This window comes from Miniopterus schreibersii, assembly GCF_964146895.1.
Source record: "Miniopterus schreibersii genome assembly, chromosome: 20".
Taxonomy (NCBI): Eukaryota; Metazoa; Chordata; class Mammalia; order Chiroptera; family Miniopteridae; genus Miniopterus; species Miniopterus schreibersii.
In genome coordinates, this window is record NC_138122.1 from 4,396,305 (window position 1) to 4,419,911 (window position 23,607).

General features: G+C 47.7%; 1 protein-coding gene and 1 long non-coding RNA gene across 2 annotated transcripts in view; one reads left to right on the forward strand and one right to left on the reverse strand.

Moving 5' to 3' along the window:
* The window catches only part of JHY (junctional cadherin complex regulator), a 102,211-nt gene extending 96,896 nt beyond the window's left edge, over window positions 1–5,315 (reverse strand). Inside the window, exons 1-2 of the mRNA XM_081122757.1 lie at window positions 4,636–5,315; window positions 3,137–3,238 (exon numbers count right to left, since the gene is read on the reverse strand). The gene's annotated coding sequence lies outside the window, so the exon portion shown is untranslated. The remainder of the gene's footprint in view (window positions 1–3,136; window positions 3,239–4,635) is intronic.
* A 2,127-nt stretch (window positions 5,316–7,442) lies between these two features.
* LOC308550138 lies at window positions 7,443–22,330 on the forward strand. Its single transcript, XR_013997843.1, has 3 exons — window positions 7,443–7,524; window positions 21,301–21,458; window positions 21,837–22,330. It is a non-coding gene; the product is annotated as an uncharacterized lncRNA (long non-coding RNA).
* The last annotated feature ends 1,277 nt before the right edge of the window (window positions 22,331–23,607 follow it).

The following is a 23,607-nucleotide window of genomic DNA, read 5'->3' on the forward strand; positions in this document are numbered from 1 at the left end:
TGTAATTCCAGTTTTGTCCTAGGAGAGTATCTGTGTAGCTTCCACTTAATCCACCGCCATCTAAATTTAGAGATTCAGAACGCAATGGATCTCCAGCTTTAGTGTAACTCGGTTGGAGAGTTGTCCCGTGCACTGAAGGGTCCCGGGTTCGATTCCCAGTTGGAGCACATACCCAGGTTGTGGGCTGGATCCCCGGTTGGGGCTCGTACAGGAGGAAATGGACTGATGTTTCTCTCTCTCACATCAATCTTTCTCTCTCTCTCTATCCCTCTCCCTTCCACTCTTTCTAAAATCAATTAAAAAAAATAAATAACAAAGAATAAAATAACAGTCTCTAACAACAGAATTTTTGGAGTGCATTCTCTCCAGTCACAGATGCCATATTCAAAGCAGTTCTGATGGTCTGGATTGGCCACAGTAAGAACATAAGACAGGTCAGAATCCACACCACACAGTTACCCAGCAGAAAAAGGTAAAGATTCTAAAGAATAGGCAAGGAAGAAATGCTTAAGATCTGGACTAGACAAAATGTGAAATAACTAAAGGTAGAAAAAGCTAAACATGCAAACTGGAGCTATAATTAAGTTACTGAATTGATTATACTGTGGACTATTATACAGTCAATTTAAATGTCCACAAATGCTAAGAAGGACACAGAGAAATCCTTAATTTAAGACAGGAGATTCAATAGCACTCACCCACATTTCCTTTCCCTTCCCACACATAGAAAAAAGAGACTAAATGGAAGCACTGAAATGTTGTGTGTTGAGATTATTGGTGATTTTAACTTTCATCTTCATACTTCCCACTTTTCTACAATAAATCCGTTCTCATAATCATAAAAATCCATTAAACTCACACAATTGTAGCCTACGCCTTGTTAAATACTCACAAAATACTTGCAATAATATCTATTGTACAAATTGGCCAGATTTAAGGCCTGAAAAAGGTTTTTCTGTGTAAAATATACCAAGAGGAATTTCTAATTTACCAATCCAGAAGGACTTTTTCCAAATTTTAGAGAATATCCAGAGCTTAAGAATGGTATACAGAGTAAGATGAAAGGCAATGAAAGGGGCAGAAAAATAAGGAAAGTTGTACCATAACTTCTATTCTTCGTAGGTGTAACTACTGTCTCATCAGCCACTCCCGCCCACTGGATTTCAACACCTCCACACTACAATATCACACTCCAGGGAGCACCTGTCACATCATACTTTATATGAAGACCATGTCTACACTGCCAGGAAGCCAAGAGTAACCACTGAGGTTGGAAAACACATTATTTGTCTACTGCAAGGAAGGCACCACATTCCTGGCCTGTATAAATTTGTCACTACATTCATCACAAGTTACTCCATTCAGGTTGACCGTCTTTCAAATGTGGAACTAGGCAGTGGTATTAGGATCTTTCAAGTAAAAAAAATAACTGCAGCAGATTTTATCAGACAGAAACGAATGGAAATGTTATCAAAGACAGAAATAAAAGAAGCAATTAGTTAATAGTTTAATTTCTACAAACATAGTATGATGACTTCATCTGCTATTGGCAAAAGGTCCAAGTAGACACGTCCTTCCTTCACTGTGTTCACATCCGCACTGCTGTGCAGACGCATTGGTGAGTAAATGCCAGTGCTTAACGTGCATCAAAGCAGACAGGATCAAATGACACATATTCAAAGTATAAAACTTGGTGTGTATCACAGCAATCAAGATAATGAACAGCCTTAGCCAGTTTGGCTCAGTGGTTAGAGCATCGGCCCATGGAACAAAGGGTCTCAGTTTCAATTCTGGCCAAGGGCAGGCACCTCAGCTGCAGGCTTGATCCCAGGCCCCGGTCAGGGCATGTGTGGGAGGGAACCAATCGATGTTTCTCTCCCTCTCCCTTTCACTCTCTCTGAAAAGCAATGGAAAAAATATCCTCGGGTAAGGATTAAAAAAAAAAAAAAAGATAATGAACAGATCACCCCAGCCATTCCATCAGAGGAGCACTTATCTTTTAGATATTCTGTGTGACTAAATGGAATTAGAAATAAGAACTTCCACTGCAGACAGAACAATGATTGTCTCAAGGAGCAGCTTTTGTGATTGAGTTGCAAGCTAAACTAACCACTTTTCTCAAGGGGAAAAAATTTTTTTTTTACTTGTTTCATATATTTTTTCTGTGTTTTTAGTTGTTTAGGATAGGAAGGTAAATCTGGTTCCTACAACTCCATCTTGGCCAGAAGCAGAAGTCTACAGTTACTTTTATCTGTCCCAAATGTGCCTTACTTAAGCTGGTGTGGTAAAGATAGTATCTGCTCCTTCCTAGCTCTGTAGACTCTGAGCAAATCTTTTTCCAGAGAGAAGAGTCCTGCCATGTTTAGCCTGTCCAATAGGCAGGTTGCCCACACCCTTGATTATTTTGGTTATATTGCCCTGAAGGTGTGTAACCAGAATAGGACCTAGCATTTCCAGTGGGAAGGTAGCCTCATTTATCAAGGCCATGCAGGACAGCGTGACACTCTCTACTTTAAGAGGCAGGTGTGGTGGGGTAAAATGAGCACTGGAATCAGAAGACTCAGGTTCAAGTCCTGGCTTTGTACTTGTGTGACTTTGGCAAACTCACTCAATTGGTGACCCCTACTTGCCCCATCTATAGATAGGCATAATAGTATATCTCACAGGCTGTTATGAGGAGGAAATTAAATACTGGGTAAGAAAACACTTGGCAATGTGTAAGGTACTGTACAAAGATAAAATAATAATAAGCATATTTCCAATACTCCCACCAGTCCTCAATCTAACATTCCATCTTCCAAGCCTCTAAGCAAAACACATTAAAAACTCTTAAATAAGTATTAACTAAGAAAAAGAAATGTATCATCTTCTAAGCACAGTTTTAATTATTTTTCCTTAGACTATACAGTCTGAATCAGGAAATCACTTATATATGGTTCAACATAATTTCAAAAAGTCACCCTAAATCTAATTTACAAATTCCTTCACCTTTGTATAAGCACTTGAAGACTACTTACATTCTTAGAATTGGAACATCGCAAGACTGATAAAAACAGATCAATTCTTTGCCCCATATCAGGCTGAAACTGCAATATTTAAAACATAAACAAATTCATAGATGAGATCTGTTACTTACTTCTGTAATGTTGTAGCAAAAAGTACAAATAATATTTGCCTTCATCAGTTAAGACCCCAAGAGACAGCAGCACACTTAGGTACAGTGTTCTCTGAACTGTTACTGCAGGAGAAGAGGAAAACCACATTCAGTACATTGTACCTAAACAGTGCAGTCCGACTAGAGGGTTACCTGCCATTTTACCCCATAAATAAAAAAACATAGAAAATATGAGAGATTATTTATAAGTGCGGCAAATAGTTCAGTTTCTTGAGCAGTTTGAAACGGAATTAAACTATTAAAGTTTCTAAAATATACAATGGGTGAGGGAAAACATGAAAAGGTGATAGGGGTCAAATAGAAAAAAGATTGAGTAAGTAAAACTCCTTGAAAATGCTGTGATTAAAAAGATGACAAGCCCCGGCTGGTGTGGCTCAGTTGGCGGGTCATCGTCCTCTGTACTGAAAGGTTGCAGGTTCAATTCCCGGTCGGGGGCACATGCCCAGGTTGGGGGGTTGTCCCCAGAGGGGGCGGGGCAGTGCATGAGGAAGCCAATAGATGTTTTACTCTCGCATGGATGTTCCTCCTCTCCCTCTCCTTTCCCCTCTCTCTAAAAATCAATCGAAATAAAAAAAATAAAAAGATGACAAGATTTAAGTATAGAGAAGACTTAAAAAATTATAAATAGCATGCCATTTGGAACTTCCTCAAGGACTCTGAAAACACGTACTCACCACAAAGATACTAGGTTTTCATCAGAGTTGTTTCATGTTCTGATTTACTCATTCAGCACTGTAAGGAGTGTCAACTATCCATGTACTAGGCATTTAACTAGGAGGCGAGGGCTGAAGGTGAGCAAACCAGTCAGATCCCTGCTTACTGCACATACAGATTAGCGGCGCGTCACAAGGACCTACAGGCGTTACCCACCCGTCACTCAAACACCTGCTGAGCATCAGCAGTGAGCAAGGCTTCTATCCCCGCCGCGCTTCCAGAGACCCCCAGACTGGCGCTCAATCCCTGACCCCCAGCTCTTGGAGCCTGGCATTATCCTTGATCTAATTAATACCATCAAAGGATGCATCTCATGTAGGACGTCAAAAATGAACGCCAGATTTGTTTTGGCTAGTTGGTAACGTTGTCATGAACCCCGGATTGAGAGCTATCATCACTCCGAGGGGCCCAAGCCGAATCTGGGGCCCTGCACCAGCCCGGGGCGAGGATTCCCAGGGACTGGCGGGGATTTCTGGGGCCAAGCCGCCAGACGGAGCCTCGTGGCACACAACCCCCCGCCCCCCCCAGCGCACCCTCAGGGGCTCTCAGCCCACCCACCCTTCTCCACAGCCTCGTCCAGGAGACCCGGCCTCTCCCCCAAGGACACCCCCGCGCCCGCCCGCGCCCTCCCTCCCCCGCCCTCCCTCTCCCCCGCCCGCAGCCCCCGCCCGCGCCCAGCGGCGGCCGCACAGCCGGGGGCGGCCCCAGCCCCTCCTCCGCCCCGCGGTGCGGACGCGCCCGCTCACCGCCTCCTGCAGGCCCCGGGCCGCGCCGCCGCCGCCCCCCACGCCGCCGGGGCCGTTACCGGGGCAGCGAGCGCAGCTTCCGGGAGCGGCGGGAGCGGCTGCGCGGACGGAAACCGCGACCCTGACTTAGGGTTCCGGGCGCCTGCGCCGCGGGGAAGCCTCCGCTCGCTCCCCGGCGAAGTCCCCAGATCCCGCGCCCCCTCCCAGAAGCGTCCCTTTCCAAGTCCAGGTAACGGGAACGCCCCAGGAAGAAGCCGGGCGGTGCCTAGTACGGGGCCGACGCGGGCCGGCTCCGTTGTGGCAGCGTCGGTTCCTCCCCGAGTGCCCCGCACACCGGCTCCGAGCCGCGCAGGCGGCGTGGGCTCCGCCGGAGGGAGCGCGGGCTGCGGGCTGCGGGCTGCGGGCTGCGGGCTGCGGGCTGCGGGCTGCGGGCTGCGGGCTGGGCTGCAGTCGCGGCTGTGCTCCCGAGCGCCCCCTCTGTACAGCCAGCTGTTGCCGGGAGCCCTGTCCCCGAGCCTCCGCTGAGCGCACGCTCTCGAGGTCAGCCTGGGTCGGTCCTTCCCGGGCGCGCCTGCCCGGCTGTTCACTGAGCGGCCCGGTTCCGGGTGCCGAGGATTCGGCGGCGCGCGGAGCGACCCAAAGCCCCTTTTCTGTTTGCTCGTCACGGAGGCTGCGTTTTTGGGGGTAAGTGGCGGTGAGCGCCCAGAAACGCTGGGAAGGACAGCGGGAGCCCCGCGGGGGGCGGGAAGCGGGAGCCCTTGCTGGGGGGGGGGGCGGGGGCGGGGAAGCGGGAGCCCTGCGGGGGGGGGGCGGTGGCGGGGAAGCGGGAGCCCTTGCTGGGGGGGGCGGGAAGCGGGAGCCCTTGCTGGGGGGGGCGGGGGCGGGGAAGCGGGAGCCCTGCGGGGGGGGCGGGGAAGCGGGAGCCCTGCGGGGGGGGAGGGGAAGCGGGAGCCCTTGCTGGGGGGGGCGGGAAGCGGGAGCCCTTGCTGGGGGGGGGGGCGGGGGCGGGGAAGCGGGAGCCCTGCGGGGGGGGAGGGGAAGCGGGAGCCCTTGCTGGGGGGGGCGGGAAGCGGGAGCCCTTGCTGGGGGGGGGGGCGGGGGCGGGGAAGCGGGAGCCCTGCGGGGGGGGAGGGGAAGCGGGAGCCCTTGCTGGGGGGGGCGGGAAGCGGGAGCCCTGCGGGGGGGGGGGGGGCGGGGGCGGGGAAGCGGGAGCCCCGCCGGGGGCGTCGTCCGAGGCCCGGAGTCGCCTAAGGGTCAGCACGGCGGCCAGGGAATGGCTGCAATAAGGAGCCAAGGGGGTAGAAAACGTGGTGGGGGCAAAGTGTGTTTTAAGGACTTGGACTTGGAGAAATTGGGGAGGCCGCTGGAAGAGGTCTATGATGTGACTTATGTCTGACAGGTCAGTCCGGCTGACGTGGGGAGAATAGACGGCCAGGAGGCAAAAGCAGAAGTTGGGAGACAAGTCAGGAGACTCGTAAAAATGCAAACAAGTTATAACGATAGATTGAACCTGGTGAAGACTGAGAAGTAGACAGAATCTGGAAATACAGATTTTGAAGGTAGAGCCAGAAGAATATATATGTGTGTATATATATATAAATTATGGAACACTTCAAGAATTTGTGTGTCATCCTTGTGCAAGGGCCATGCTAATCTCTGTATCATTCCAGTTGTAGTACGTGTGCTGCCAAAGTGAGCACCGTAAGGATATTTTGGTGGAAAAGAAGTGGGCTGTAAGAGAAAGGAAGGACTCAAGAATAGCTTCAAGATTTTTACCCTGAGCAACTGTGAGGGAAGGGTGAAGCTGTCATTGACCGAGTAGGGGCAGACTGGGTGGAACAGTTTAGGAGTGGGGTAGAGGAGGGATAACAATTTTATTTTGAACATATTAAGTTAAAGATATATAGAGAACAGCCAGCCAGGTAGGATGAGAGGGAAATTGGATATAGGAGTCAAATTCAGAGGCAAATTCTGAACCGAAGATACACATTTGGGAGTTACTTCTTTCTAGGTGGTATTTAAACAGACTAGATGAGATCACCAAGGGAGTGGCACTTAATTTCATTAAATACCCACTAAATGCCAGGCAGTGTGCCAGCAATGGGGAAATGAGGGATACACAGGACAGAGTCCCTGCTTTCTAGAGGCACGCAGTCCAGCGGAGCAGTCCACCTCATTATTTTATCCTGGCTCTAGATAAATGCTCTTCACCAACTGCATCACCATGTCATTTACCAGGCTTGGCTCTGTGCAGCTGCAGACTCTTTCCAAGAAACCTTACACATCTTCAAAGCCTCAAGGATTGTCATATGAACAGCTGATCATAAGCCTTTTCTTTTCTAGACCAGCCTTGATTTTAAATGTTGAAATATTAGAAAGGGGTAGTACTGAATGTCCAACTTAATAGGAGTTAGTGTGTTGAACCACAATAGCTACATGACATCAGGGATTTTTGTCTTTTTGTTTATTGCTGTATACCCAGGGCCTAGAACAGTTCTTAGCTCCTAGGATGTGATCAATAAACATTTGTTGAATGGATGAATGACTTTGTAAGATGTTTATGTATATGCAAGATATTTTAAATAAATGACATATCTTGATTTGAAACTTTGGACATGTGGATACACAGAAGTGAGTCAGAGTTTCCCAGCCATTCCTCAACAGAAAATTGAGTGCTATGAGAAAGAACACTCAGACTCCTTCGTAGAACATGTCTTCCTAGACTGTAAGACTTAGAGCTGAGTGTCCAGCAGAGAAGCTTTACTATGCATTTCTTACAGCTCCTGCTGCCAGTAAGATGCCATTTTTGGCCTCGGATTGGCACAGATGATTCTAATGGAAATGATCAGTGACAGAAGGGCACAGTGAGATGAATTTTGTCTAATGCAGGTAAGAGTAAATGTGGCAGTATTTCTGGTGAACAGTTCAGCTACATACAGGTGACACGGCTCAGTAACATTGAAGCAACCCCAAAAAGAAAAAATAGGGGAAAAAAGTTAGAACAGAGACAATAAACCTTTAAAGGGACCTAGAGTCTCTGTGCCAAGATTTAATTTACACCAAAGCCTAATTGAAGGTGTTAACATATCTAAAGAAAGACTGTAAATCAGAAAGAGATATATGTAGCCCTATGTGGCTAACAGCTGGAGAACCCAACCAAAGACCCCAGCACCACTGTGATGCCCAAGCAGTTAATATACCCACCAAGAGTCCATACTTCTTCAGTGACAGAGGTGGAGCCTAACACTAACCATTACACAATTTTGCCAATAAGTCCAGGCCAATAAATTTGAAAATTTGAAGAGATAATAAATTCCTAGAAAAACTCAAGTTATCCAAAGGTGTGTAAGAAAAAAATAGAAAATCTGAACAATCCAATATCTACTTAAGGAATCAACTCTGTAAATAGAGACCATCTCACAAAGAAAACCTCAATCTTAAATGGGGTAAAGCTGATAAATTCTATGAGGGTCTATTTTCTCTCAGAAACAGATGCAAAAGTTCCAAACTAAATATCAGCAAATTGAACGCACCTCCTTTGTTGGATTCAGCAATATATAGAGGAAAATAAACCAAATTCCTTGCCGAGGCTGGAACACAAGAGCTGTGCACAGGCCTGGGTGCTCCAGAGACAGCGCTGCAGCCTGGATTCCAAGCCTCCTCGTGCGTGTCCCCGAGTCCCCAAACTGCTCTCCTCAGTGCAGACTTTGCTCAGGACCCTCCCATGAGACCTGGGGTGCTGCAGGCTGGGTTCAGAGTTGCATCCTCCCGGTTTTGCCTAAAGCACTGACTCGGGCAGCACAGCAATTGAACTCGTCTTTCTGGAAGTAATGAGCTGGGAAGCCCACTGCTCACAGTGTGGCCTCCTTACCCGAGCTGCAGGCCCCACCCAGACCACAGGTCAGAACCTGCAGCTCGAGGGGAGCCCATGCTATAGGGGCATTACAGTGTGAGAGGCAAGAGAGTCCTCAGCCACTGGACAAAGGTGGCAAGTGAACTGCAGGTGGGGCATGTGCTCACCCAGCCTTCCCTGTACCGGGATCCGGGAATTCTCACGGCTTGGCCAAGGTAGGAGCCTCCTGACTCCCGCTGTCAGCCAAGCCTCCAACAGTCAGGGCCATGCTGGTCAGCCAGTGCTGGGAGGGGTGGAACTTCAAAGGCCCCTGGGGTATACAAAGCCCTGCCATGGGCCAGGAACTGCCTGAACCTCTTGCCTAGAGCCAGCGCTGGGAGTGGCCCCTGCCTCCTTTAGATGTGGGGCTAGAGCTGGGGGCAGGACCAGGCACCCGTCGGGGCAGGCCCGGTGTGGGAACAGCTCCGATGCAGCCGGGCAGAGGTGGGAGCAGGCAACACTGGTACTGGTGGGTGGAGACAAACACCTGGACCCTGACTTCAGGGATGGCTCTGTGGGTGGGAGACGGGCGAGGGCCCACCACTCACCTGCTGCACACCCAGGGCTGGGCAGGCTATAAGCAAAGCCCAGGACTGCAGGGCCCTGTTGGTACTTTAGGGGGTGACTGGGGGGCATTGCCCACTCCTGACAAGCAGGGGCAGCAAGAGCACAGGCTGAGGGCCCCACCAGCTGTTCACTGGGTGTGAGGCAGGAGGGCCAGGGCTGGGCTGGGGGGTGGGCTTTTACTGTGGGGGCTCAGGAAGAGTTTGGAGGCCAGCAGCCTTTGGGGACAAGGCTTCCTGGAGCCCCTTCCTCAAAGCCCTGGACACCCTGTGTGGCTGGCCCTGGATCTCCCTCTGAGCCAGGCCACATTCCTGTCCCGCAGTCCTGCTGTCACCATCGGCCCTGCCAGCATTTGCGGAGTGACTGAGCGACCCCAAACTAGTTCAGGGCACTGGACTCACGGAGGAGCCTCAAGCACTAGGTGCTGCTGCCCCCAGGTGGCTGTGTCCTGGAGGGCCCTCCAGGCATAGTAGCCTGGATCCCTATAGCCTCCCGGAGCCTAGTCTCCCAGCTGCTTGGGCCTGAATGATTAGGGAGCTTTCTGTCCCATCCCACTTGACTGATGTGGAGACTTCCCTGCAGGAGCACCTGGTATCTCATGAGTGACCCAGCCTCTGGAATCAGGCTGTGTTTCTGGTACTCTGGACTCAAGAGCCTTGTCAACAGGCGCCCAATTATATTTGATTTCAGATAAAAAAACATTTAGTCTTCCAGCAGTCATGCTTCATAAAATATTTTATGTGTTGACTTGCTATATCTGGCAGCCCTACTTGTCAGGCCATGGAGCTGGGCCTGCAAGGCCCCGGGGGCAGGTCAGAAGCTGGAGGGGCAGCTTCCAGGCCACCCCCAGGGCACCCCCCAGGGCAAGGACAAATGACTGACATAATTTGACTAGGGAGTGACAGGGATTGTATTGGTTTTCTATTGCTGCCCTAACAAATGACCTCACATGGAGTGGCCCACACCACAAAGTGTGTGATCCCAGGTACTGGGGGTCAGAAATCTGAGGCAGGTTCATCAAACTGTAATCCTCCCCAGAGGGTCCAGGAAACCCTGTCCCCTGCTCATGGGGTGCTGACAGGATTCTGTCCTTATGGGACGGTTCCCTTCTGTGTCCCTGCCAAAGCCACTCCCACCTTCCAGGGGCCTCCCGAAAACCTTGACCTGTGGTTTCTTCCTCCAGCCTCAAAGGGAACAGCGTGGGTTGTATCCCTCGCATGGCATCTCTGACCCACCCTCCAGCCCGTATCCTACATTCAAGACACCTGGTTACACCTTCTGTGGGTAGCCTGGAGGGTATGAAGTTTGTTGGTGCTCAAGAAATGCTCATTCACTGATTTAAAAAAAAATAACAACACTAAAGGAACACTGGGCTACGGTGGCCCAACTGCCATGGTTGCTAGGTTACCGCTATGACCTATCTTACCACTGTGGGCCGACTTATGTTCTGTGACCTATTGCCACATGATGCCCCACAAGACTGGGTTTGGGCCCTAGCAGCGTGACTCTCCACCAGGCTCAGAGAAGGGTTCTCCAAGATCTTGTCATATTTAAACTCAGACTTGGCTGTTGAGACAGAGCTGGCCACATGGAGAACTGGGAAAGCGACCCCCAAAGGGACAGCAAGTTCCCCCAGGGCAGGGAGAGCCAGGCTGGCTGGGGTGCAGGAGAGGGCAGGCAGGAAAACAATTAAAAAGCCCTTGGTTGATTTGTAAATACTCTCACAACCAGTAAGGCTTTTAGTCATGAGAATGACATGATCTGATTTATATTTTTTAAAGATCACTCGTGATTTGACATTTGAAATGATATTTGAGAGGGTAGGATTTAGACAGATGAAGACGGTGAGATGCGCTTCAGGTCCAGACAGTGGAAATGCGGCCTGGAGACCGGACAGATGAACACCGAGGACCAGAGCACACACCTCTCAGGGGCCTGTGAGTGACGACACAGGGCAGGGAAACAGAAGACCCCCATGGAAGGGACGAAGGAGGGGGGAGAGGGGACCCTTCATGGAGAGTGCAGGGCAGAGGAGATAAGGGACCCTCCATGGAGCTGAGAGGGGAGGGAGGACAGGGGACCCTCCATGGAGCTGAGAGGGGAGGACAGGGGACCCTCCATGGAAGTGAGAGGGCAGGAGAGGGAACCCTCCATGGAGGTGAGAGGGGAGGTCAGGGAACCTCCATGGAGGTGAGAGGGGAGGTCGGGGGACCCTCCATGGAGGTGAGAGGGGAGGTCGGGGAACCCTCCATGGAGGTGAGAGGGGAGGTCGGGGAACCCTCCATGGAGGTGAGAGGGGAGGTTGGGGGACCCTCCATGGAGGTGAGAGGGGAGGTCGGGGGACCCTCCATGGAGGGGAAAGGGCAGGGGCACTGGGGACATTATATTGAGGGTACAGGGCAGAGGGACAGGGGACCCTCCATGGAGGTGAGAGGTGAGGGGGACAGTGGAATTGGCAAGGAGACAGAAACCTCCATGGAAGGTAGAGGTTGGTGCATAGGGAACCCCATGGAGGGCACAGGGCAGGGGGACAGGGGAGGCTCCATTGAGGTGAGAGGCAGAGAGGACAGTGAACCCCCATGGAATGGAATCGGCAAGGGGACAGGGCCCTCCATGGAGGGTACAGGGGAGGGGGATGGGTCACTCCATGGAGGTGAGAGGCTAGGGGGACAGGAAACCCTTCATTGAGGGTACAGGGCAGGGGGACGGGGGACCCTCCATGGAGAGAAGAGGGTAGGGGACAGGGTACCCTCCATGGAGGGAACTGAGCAGGGGGGTCGGGACCCTTCTTGGGGGGTACTGGGTAGGAAGGACAGGGAACCCCCATGGAGGGTACAGGGAAGGGAGGAGGGAATGCTCCATGGAGGGTACTGGGCAAGGGGGACAGGGATGGCTCCATTGAGGTGAGAGGGCAGGGAGGACTGTGAACCCCTCCATGGAATGGATTGGGCAAGGGGACGGGACCGTCCATGGAGGGTACAGGGGAGGGGATGGGACACTCCATGGAGGGGAGAGGTCAGTGGGACAGGGAAACCTCCATGGAGGGTACAGGGTAGAGGGACAGGGGACCCTCCATGGAGGTCAGAGGCTAGGGGGCAGGGGACCCTCCATGGAGGCGAGAGGCCCAGGAGACAGGGGCCCTCCATGGAGGGGACAGGGCAGGGAGATTAGGGTATCTCCATGGATAGAACAGGGAAGGAGGACAGGGGAGCCTCCATGGAGCTGAGACGCTAGGGGACAGGAGACCCTACATGGAGGTGAGAGGCCAGGGGGACAGGGCACCCTCCATGGAGGGGACAGGGCAGAGGTAAGACACTAGGGGGACAGGGGACCCTCTGTGGAGGTAAGACATTAGGGGGACAGGAGATGCTCCATGGAGGTGTGAGGCCAGGGGGGCAGGGAACTCTTCATGGAGGGTACAGCGCAGGAGGATAGGGGACCCTCCATGGAGGAGAGAAGCCAGGCAGACAGGAGACCCTCCATGGAGGTGAGAGTTTAGGGGGGCAGTGGAATTGGCAAGGAGACAGAAACCTCTATGGAAGGTACAGGTAGGGTGGACAGTGAACCTCCCATGGAGGGAACAGGGCAGGGGGACAGGGGAGGCTCCATTGAGGTGAGAGGCAGAGAGGACAGTGAACCCCCATGGAATGGAATGGGCAAGAGGATGGGACCCTCCATGGAGGGTACAGGGGAGGGGGATGGGACACCCGATGGAGGTGAGAGGCCAGGGGGACAGGGAACCCTTCGTGGAGGCTACAGGGCAGGGCGACAGGGGACTCTTCATGGAGGTGAGAGGAGAGGGGGACAGGGGACCCTCCGTGGAGGTGAGAGACTAGGGGGACAGGGAGCCCTTCGTAGAGGCTACAGGGCAGGGGGACAGGAGACCATCCGTGGAGGTGAGAGGGTAGGGGAGATAGGGGGCCATCCATGGAGGACCAGGGCTGTAGGGATAGGGGACCCTCCGGGGAGGTGAGAAGCTAGGGGACAGGGAACCCACCACGTAGGGAACAGAGCAGGAGGGTCAGAACCCTCCTTGGAGGGTTCGGGGTAAGAAGGACAGGGAACCCCCATGGAGGGAACAGGGAAGAGAGGAGGGAATGCTTCATGAAGGGTACATGGCAAGGGGGACAAGGGAACCCCCTCTGGCGGGGAATAGGCAAGGACATGAGGCGGCAGGGGGACAGGAGACCTTCCATGGAGGGCACAAGGTAGAGAAGACGGGGGACCGCTCCATGGAGAGGAATGAGGAAGGGGATGGGACCCTCCATGGAGGTGAGAGGGCAGGGGGACAGGGGACCCTCCATGGAGGGTACAATGTAGGGAGGACAGGAAACTCCCCCATGGAGGGGAATTGGCAAGGAGACGGGACCCTCCATGGAAGGTACAGGGTAGGGTGCACAGGGAACCCTCAATGGAGGGTACACGTCAGGGGGCACAGGGGAGGCTCCACTGAGGTGAGAGGGCAGGGAGGACACTGAACCCCTCGATGGAATGGAATGGGCAAGGGGACGGGACCCTCCATGGAGGGTACAGGGGAGGGGGATGGGACACTCCATGGAGGGGAGAGGTCAGGGGGACAAGGAACCCTCCATGGAGGGTACAGGGGAGGGGGAGGGGACACTCCATGGAGGGGAGAGGTCAGGGGGACAAGGAACCCTCCATGGAGGGTACAGGGTAGGGAGACAGGGGACTGTCCATGAAGGGGACAGGGCTGGAGGGACAGGGGAGAAAGTAGAGGTGACAGGGAACACTGTCTCCTCCATGGAGGGTCCCTTTTCCCCCCATGGAGTGTTCCCTGTCCCGTCTACCTGCCCCTTTCCACAGTCCCCTGACCTCCCTGCCCTGCCCATTCCCTCAGCCCCTTGTGCCCCTGCCCAGCCCCTCCCACAGTCCCCTATCATCCTGCCCTGCCAGCCCATGATGGGCCCCGTATCTCCTCTGCTCTCACCACTCTGTGCTCGGCTCGCCTTCCCCTCTGCCTCGTCCCCCCCATGGAGGGTCTTCTGTTTCCCTGCCCTGAGTCCTCACTCACAGGCACCTGAGAGACGTGTGCTCTGGTCTCTCTGGTCTTCATCTCTCCTGCCTCCAGGCCACATGCCCACTCTCTGTACCTGAAGGTATCCCACCCTCTTCATCTGGCTCAATCCTACCTGTAAAAGGACATATCTCAAATATCATTTCAAATGTCAAATCACAGAGTGAACTCCAGAGGGAAAGGGGGTTGGGGGGACGTAGAAGAAGATAAAGGGGCATAAATGGTGATGGGAGAAGACTTGACTTGGGGTGGTGAACACACAATACAATATACAGATGATGCATTATAGAATTGCACACCAAAATCCAATACAATTTTACTAAACAATGACATCTCAATAAATTCAATTAAAAATAAGTGAAAAGTAGGGGCCTTTGATCATGATTAGATCATGAGGGTGGAGTCCTCAGGAATAGGACTAATACCCTGTTAAAGGAGACCCCATACTAGACTTATCAAGGGGATCACTCTGTAAGTTACACAAATGTCTACCCGCCATGTTGTACACCTGAAACTAATATTGAATGTCAACTCTAAAGGAAAGATTTTTAAACTTATTTTAACAAATTATTACAATTTAAATAAAAATCAGAGTGATCTTTAAAAAATATAAATCAGATCATGTTACTCTCATTCTAAAAGTCTTAACGGCCCCAGCAGTGGTCAGCTCCCCAGCCAGCCTTAGGGTGGCGCTTGGACCTTCTTGCTCTCACTCAGGCCCAGCAGAGGCAGCCACAAACTGAGTTTCTTTGTAGCTCCAACAGGTTGTCCAGGGCCAGTCACAGGAAGCTTCTGGCATTGGCCAGCACCAGAGTCCCTCCCAGGAGGCCTCAGGACCAACACACCCAGTGGCCAGCTTCAGATGACATCAGAGCAGGACACAATTAGGTTAAGAAGCAACATGTCCACAGGGAGATCTGTGTAGGCACCAGAACCCGATGAGGAGAATTCTGCTCCATGTGGTCAGCATCTGCACAAAAGCTTGAACACTGTGGTCAAGGTTGATTTGCACAGTCAGCCAGCCTAAGGATCGACCACACACACAAACTAAACAATAGCAATCAAGACTCAACTACAACAGGAGAGCCCACATAACACACACAAGGGACATTCCTGAAGCAATCAGCTCAGGGGAGCAAGAAGACTATACCATAGAAACAAACACAAAGACGCAGCCAAAGTGGGGACACAAAGGAACATGCCCCAAATTAAACAACAGGAGACACCCCCAGAAAAAAAGCTAAAGGAAATGGAGGCAAGCTCTCTACCATATATGGAGTTCCAAAAAATGGTTACAAGGATGTTAAAGGAACTGAAGGGAAGAATGGATGAAATCAGTGAGACCCTAGAGAGAGTAAGCATAAAAAAAGAAAAAAAAAAAAGCATAAAGACGAACCAGTCAGAAATAAAAAGTACAATATCTGAAATGAGGAAATAAACAGTGTGTTTGATGAGCCAAGGATGGAATCAGTGATGTGAAGGATGAGGCAGCAGAAGAAACCCAGTCAGAGCAGCAAAAGGAAAAAAGAAATGTACAAACGGAGGAGAGTTTAAGGGACTTTTGGAACAACATGAAGCATAGCGACAACCTCATTACAGGAGTGCAAGAAGGAGAAAAGAAAGGGCAAGGCATCCAGAACCTATTAACAGAAATAATGACTGAAAACTTCCCTCACTGGGTGAAGGAAAAAGACACACAAGTCCAAGAAGCACAGAGTCCCAAACAAGATGAACTCAAAAAGACCCACCCCAAGACACATCACAATGAAAATGGATAAAGGCATTTTAACAAGTTAAAGACAAACAGAATCTTAAAAGCAGCGAGAGAAAGGCAGTCAGTTGTCTACAAGGGAGCTCCCAGAAGACTGTCAGCTGATTTTTCAACATTAACATTTCAGGCCGGAGGAGATTGGCATGAACTATTCAAAGTGATGAAAAGCAAGGGCCTACACCCAAGACTACTCTCTCCAGCAAGGCTATCGTTTAAAATTGATGAAGAAATAAAGAGCTTTCCAAACAAGAAAAACCTAAAGGAGTTTGTTAACCCCAAGCCAGTATTACAAGAACTGTTAAAGGGTCAAGAAAATGGGGGGAAACAGAGGAACATAGTTAAAACAGTAAAATGGTAATATATACGTACCTATCAATAATTAGTTTAAATATATATGGTTGAAATGCTTCAAGCAAAAGCCATGGTAGATGAATGGATAAGAAAATAGGACCCATATATATACTGTCAACAAGAGACCTATCTCAGGAAGAAAGCTATATAGACAGCAAGTAAAGAGATGGAAAAAAGATAGTTCTTGAAAATGAGAATGAAAAAAAAGCTGGAGTAGCAATACCTGTATCTGACAAATAGACTTGAAAACAAAAACTATATTAAGGGACAAAGGAGGACACTACATAATGATAAAGGGAGCAATCCAGCAAGAGAATGTAACCCATGTGAAGATGTATGCACCCAACATAGGGGCACCTAAATATGTAAAGCAAATCTTGATGGACATAAAGGGAGAGGCTGAGAGTAGTACAGACATAGTAGGGGATTTTAACACTCCATAGACATGAATGGATAGATCTTCCAGACAGAAAATCAACAAGAACATGGCAGCCTTAAATGACACTCTCCATCAAATGGATTTAATTGATATCTTCAGAGGATTTCACCCCAAAGCAGCAGAATATACATTCTTATCACGAGTGCATGAAACATTTTGTAGGCTAAACCACATGTTAGGAAAAACAACACGTCTCAATAAATTTAAGAAGATTCAAATCACATGAAGAACTGCTTTGACCATAATGGTATAACACTAGAAATCAATCACAAGAAAAAAACCTGATATACAGGTGATGTATTAAAGAATGTTACACACCTGAAGCCTATATAATTTTACTAAACAATGTCACCCCAACCAATTCAGTAAAAAAGAAAAGATAAATGAGAAGCAAAAAAAAAAAAAAAAAGAAAGTTCTGGAGGTGGATGTTGCTGATAGTTGTACGACACCAATATACTTAAAGCTACTGAATTGTATACTTAAGTGTGGTACAAATTTTACATCTTAGGTTGTGTACATTTTGCCACCAGGAAAATAATTATTTTGTAAAATTAAAAACAAAAACCAAGGAAAACAAAAGCAAAATCTGTAAAACAAAGACATGGAGGCTAAATAACATGCTACTAAACAATGAATGTGTTAACAATGAGATTAAGGGGACAAACGTCAAAAGATACCTTGAGACAAATGATCATGACAACACTACAAACCAAAAGACATGGGACACAGGAAAAGCAGTCCTACGAGGGAAACTCCTAACATTACAGGCCTACCTCAAGAAACAAGAAAAACCTAGAATAAATAATCTAACTTTACACTTAGAGGAACCAGAAAAAGAATAACAAACAAAGCTCAAAGTGAGCAGAAGGAAGGCAAAAATGAAGATCAGAGCAAAACTAAATGAAACTGAGTCTTAAAAAAAATTCAAGAGGTCAAAGAAGCTCTGGCCAGGGTGTCTAAGTGGTTAGAGCACCAGCACAACCACCAAAGGACCATGGGTTCAATTACCTCTCCAGAGCACATAACTGGGATGCAGGTTCAGTACCCAGCCCCAGTCCGGGTGTGTGCAAGGGGCAACCATTCAATATGCCTCTCTCACCTCAATGTTTCCCTCCCCCCCCCCTCTCTCTCTCTCTCTCTCTCTCTCTCTCTCTTCTTTCCTCCTCCTTTCTACTCTCTCTAAAAATCAATGGAAAAAATATCCTCAGCTGAAGATTAACAACAACAGCAAAAAAGAGTGTGAGAGAGAGATCAGTGAAACCAAGAGCTGGTTCTTTGAAAACATAAACAAGATTGACAAACCTTTATCCAGACTCATCAAGAACAAAAGAGAGAGAGAAGACCCGAATGAATAAAATCAGAAATGAAAGAGAAGTAACAACTGACTCCACAAAAATACAAAGGATCCTAAGGAAAGAGTACAAACAAGTATATGCCAACAAATGGATAAACTGAACAAAATCGATAAATTCCTAGACATACACAATCTTCCAATACTCAATCAGGAAAAAGCTGAAAATCCGAATAGACTGATTTCAACTGATGAAATTGAAGTGCTAAAAACAAACAAACAAAGAAACAAAACCTCCCAACAGCCCTGGTCAGTGTTGCTCACTGGTTAGAGCACTGGCCAGTACAACAAAGGGTCTGGGGTTTGATTCCCAGTCTAGAGCGTGCACCTGAGTTGAAGGTTTGATCCCCAGGCCTGGTCAGAGCATGTGCAGGAGGCAACCAATAGATGTGTCTCTCCCATATTGATCTTTCTCTCTCTTTCTCTCTCTCTATCTTCCTCTATCCCTACCCCCCTCACTCCATTCAGAATCTCTAAAAAAAAAAAAAAAAAAAAATCAGTGGAAAAAATATCCTTGGGTGACCATGAACAAAAAAAAATAATAAGGAAACATACCAAAACGCCCAACAAGCAATAGTGCTGGACTGGATGGCTTTACAGGTGAATTTTACCAAACAGTCAAAGAGGAACAAATACATGTACTTCTCAAATTATTCCAAAAAGTTGAAGGCAAGGGAAGACTTCCCAGGTCATTTTATGAGGCAAGCATACCCTAATTCCAGAACCAGATAAACACACTACAAAAAAATCTTCCAATAAAACATCAATATAACTGATGAACATAGATGCTAAACTGCTCAACAAAATATTAGCAAACTGGATCCAGCCATACGTTAAAAAGATCATACACTATGGTCAATTGGGATTTATTCCGGGGTTGCAAGATTGGTACAATATCAGCAAATCAATAAATAGGATTCAGCATAAAAACAAAACAAAGAATAAACATGACATGATCATATCAATAGATGCAGAAGCATTTGACAAAATCCAGCGCCCATTTATGATAAAAACTCTCAGCAGAGTGGGGATAGAGACAACATCCCTCAAGGTAATGAAGGCCATATATGACCAGCACATAGCCAACATCATACTCAATGGGCAAATACTAAAGGCATTTCCCTTAAGATCGGGAACAGGACAGGGAGGTCTACTTTCACCACATTTATTCAACATAGTCCTGGAACTCAGAGCTACAGCAATAAAATAATAAAAAAATTCAAAAAGGAAGAAATAAAAAGCATTCAAGTTGAAAAGGAAGAAGGAAAACTGTCATTATTTGAAGATAACATGATACTGCACAGAGAAAAACTGAAAGATTCCACCAAAAACTAGAACTGATAAATGAATTCAGAACAGTAGCAGGAGACAAAAAAAATCCAGAAATCAGTTGCATTTTTATATACCAAGAATAAATTATCAAAGGGAAACTAAGAAAACATTCTCACTTTCACTTGCATGATAAAAATAAAAAACCTAAAAATAAATTTAACCACGATGTAGTAGACCCGTACTCACAAAATCATAAGACACTGAAGAAAGAAACTGAAGATACAAATAAGTGGACGCATATACCATCTTCATCGACAGGAAAAATGAACATCAACAAAATGTGCATAACACCCAAAGCAATCTATAGATTCAACAAAATTCCTATCAAGATACCAATGTTCTGTATTTCACAGAACTATAACAAATATTACAAAAATTGATATGGAACCACAAAAAACAACAAAACGTACAGCCATAGCAATCATGAGAAAGAAGAACAAATTTGCAGGTATCATGCTACCTGATATCAGACTATGTTACAAAGCCATAGTAATCAAAACAGTGTGGAAGTAGCAATGGAACAAAATGAAAAGCCCAGAAATAAACCCACGAAGTTATGGTCAATTAATATTTGACAAAGGAGACAAGAACATACAATGGGGTAAAGATAGTCTATTTAATAAATGGTGTTGGGAAAACTGGGAAGAAAGGGGGAAAAAAAATGAAAGCAGACTACCCTCTTATACCATAAGCAAGAATAAATTCAGAATGGATTAAGGGCTTAAATATTAGACTCAAAAACCATAAAAATTCTAGAAGAGAACATAGTAAAATCCTGGACATTGCCCATAGCAATACTTTTTCTGATATATCTCCTCGGGCAAGGGAAGCAAGAAAAACAAATGGTACTACATCAACCTAGAGTTTTTGCACAGCAAAGGAAACCATCGACAAGATGAAAACCCACTGAATGGGAGGACATATTCACAAATACATCTGATAAGGGCTTAATATCAAAATTTATAAAGAACTTGTAAAACTCAACACCAAAAAACCAAAAATCCAATTAAAATTAAGCAAGGACCTAAATAGACACTTCTCCAAAGAGGATATACAGATGGCCAAGAAACATATGAAAAGATGCTGGGTGTGACTAATCATCAGAGAAATGCAAATTAAAACCACATTGACATATCACCTCACACCAGGCAGAATGGCAGTCATCAATAATTCAACAAACAAGTGGTGGTGAGGACCTGGAGAAAAGGGAACCCTTGTGCACTGCTGGTGGGAATGCAGACTGGTGCAGCCACTGAGGAAAACAGTGTGGAGTTTCCTCAAAATATTAAAAATGGAACTGTTTATGACACAGCGATTCCACTTCTGGGAATATATCCAAAGAATCCCAAAACACTAATTTGAAAGAATAGATGCACCCCGATGCTCATTGCAGCATTGTTACAATAGCCAAGATTTGGAAGCAGCCCAAGGGCCTATCGGTAGATGAGTGGGGGAAAAGCTGTGGTACATTTACACAGTGGAATACTACTCAGCTGTAAAAAAGAAGGAAATATTATCATCTGCGACAACGTGGGTGAACCTAGAGTGTATTATGGTAAGTGAAATCAGCCAGTCAGAGAAAGACTAATGCCATATTATTTCACTTATATGTGGAATCTAATGAACAAAATAAACTAACAGAATAGAGACAGACTGATAGAGAACAGACTGACAGCTGTCAGAGGGGTGGGAGGTTGTGAGGCTGAGTGAAAAGGGTGAAGGGATTAAGCAAAGAAACAACTCATAGACCCAGACAACAGGAATGTGATTCCATAGAGGGGGTGGGGGGAGGTTACAAAGGGAAAAGGGATAAATGGTGATGGGAGGAGACTTGACTTGGGGTGGTGAACACACAATACAATATACAGATGATGTGTATAGAATTGCACACCTGCAACCTATATAATATTATTAATATCACCCCAATAGATTCAATTTTTTAAAAAAGGAAAGACATAGTGGCACAGGCTACAACCTGGATGGACCTTGGAGACATTCTGCTCCGTGAAAGAGGCAGTCACACGAAGACAAATACTGTGATTCCACTCACTCGAGGACCCTGGGGCCGTCGGAGTCGGAGACAGAAGGTAAGAGGGAGGTGACCAGGGGATGGGGAGCGGGATGGGGGGTTTGGTGGGGCAGAGTTTCAGTTGGAGAAGATGGGAACAGTGATGAGATGATGGTGGTGTCAGCCGCACAACAGTATAATGTACTTAACACCACTGAACTGTGCATCAAAAAGATAAAATGGTAAATGTCATTCTGTATCTTTTACTGGGATCAAACCATCCACAGAGAGAGAGAGGTCCGGGTCCTAAAAACAGAACAGTGGTGGGACGTGCTCAAGCTCCCTGAACCCCTGCTCGCAGGAGGCCTCGGGTCACACAGTGATGAGAAGGGCCTGGGGTCCGAGGTGCCTTGAGCAGCCTTGGACAAGCCTCAGTTCCCTCCTGTCTACTTCACAGACCTTATGGGAGAAGCAAAGGACGCCGTGTGTGGGGGCGGCCACTGTGTGTGCAAGTGCAGAGGGGCACAGCCAGGCCAGCCACCGCCTTCTCAGGCCTGAGGACAGCCGAGCAGCCCCCCCGATGCACAGCCACCTTTAGCTGACGGAGGGAACCCAGCATGGCGACCCCGCAGGCCAGCAGTGCCACAGAGCTGCCCATGAAGGAGCCAGCGGAGAAGTGCCTACAGGGCTTAGAATGGACTGTTTTATTTATTTATTTATTTATTTATTTATTTATTTTTATTGTTGAGAGTATTACAGGTGTCCCCCATTTGCCCCCCTCTCCCCTTCACCCATCTCTCACACCACCAACCCCCCACCTACCCACTGTGCCCACGGGCTGTTCGTTTATGCTCATAAGTTCTTTGGCTAATCTATTCCCACTCTCCTTCCCCCCTTCCCTCTGAGATCCTATTTTAAATGTTTACATTAATAAACGTTTTCACTGAACATAATTAATTCCGTATGATAATTGTGCTATCATAGAAAATTGTAGAACTTACCTTGTAAAGCACTGACTCACAGGGCTGTACTGGTGATGTGTCCACCACAGGACACGTGTTAGAAGCAGACGGCATCATTGGTCAAGGCTGCCCCTGTCTCCCTGGGACTTTAACTTCATCTGAAGATGGGACCAGAGGTCTAAATTTACGACCTTGAGCTTACAATGAAAGAACTCCCTTCCCGGGGCACCCACATTCATGCACACCCATGCACAATCATTCATACACATTGACATTCACAGTCCCATAGAAACACACACAGTCACACACATGCCCACACACACTCACTGTCATACATGCTTATACACACACACACATTCACACACTCATAGTCCTACACATTCATACATTCACATAGTCACATCCATTCACACACACACGCACACCTGTTGTGGGGCTGGGATAGACACCCATCACCAGTGTACCTGGCCTACCTACCGGTGCATATATTCTTTGAAATTCGTGTTTCAGGTTTCTTCACATAAGTTCTCAGAAGTGGAATACACTGGGTTACAAGGCAGTTCCATTTTTAATTTTCTCAGGTATATCCATACCACTTTGCACGGTGGCTACACCCATCTGCATTCCCACCAACAGTGCACAAGGGCTCCCTTTTCTCCACACCCTTGCCAACAGTTGTTGTTGGTTGATTGATTGATAAGAGCCTTTCTGACCAATGTGAGGTGATATCTCATGGTGGCTTTCATTTGCATTTCTCTAATGGTTAATGATGTTGAGCATCTTTTCATATGTCTCTTGGCAGTCTGTTATGTCCTCTTTGGACAAGTGTGTATTCAGGTCCTTTACCCATTTTTTAATTGTATTGTTTTCTTGTTTGGTGTTGAGTTTTATAAGTTCTTTATGAATTTTGGATATTAAGTCCTTATCAAATATATCGGCAAATACGTTCTCCCATTCAGTGGGTTGTCTTTTCATTTTGTTGATTTCCTTTGCTGGGCAAAAACTTTTTTTAATTTGATGTAGTCCCATTTGTCTATTTTTTTCTTTTATTCCATTGCCCAAGGAGAGATATCAGGAAAAAAAATTGTTACAAGAAATGTCCAAAAATTTACTATCTTTTCTTCTTGGATTTTTTTGGTTTCTAGCCTCCTAACATTTAAGTCTTTATTCCATTTTGATTTTATTCTTGTGTATGGCGTAGGAAGGTGGTCTAGTTTTATTTTTTTGCATGACTCTGTCCAGTTTTCCCAACACCATTTATTCAAT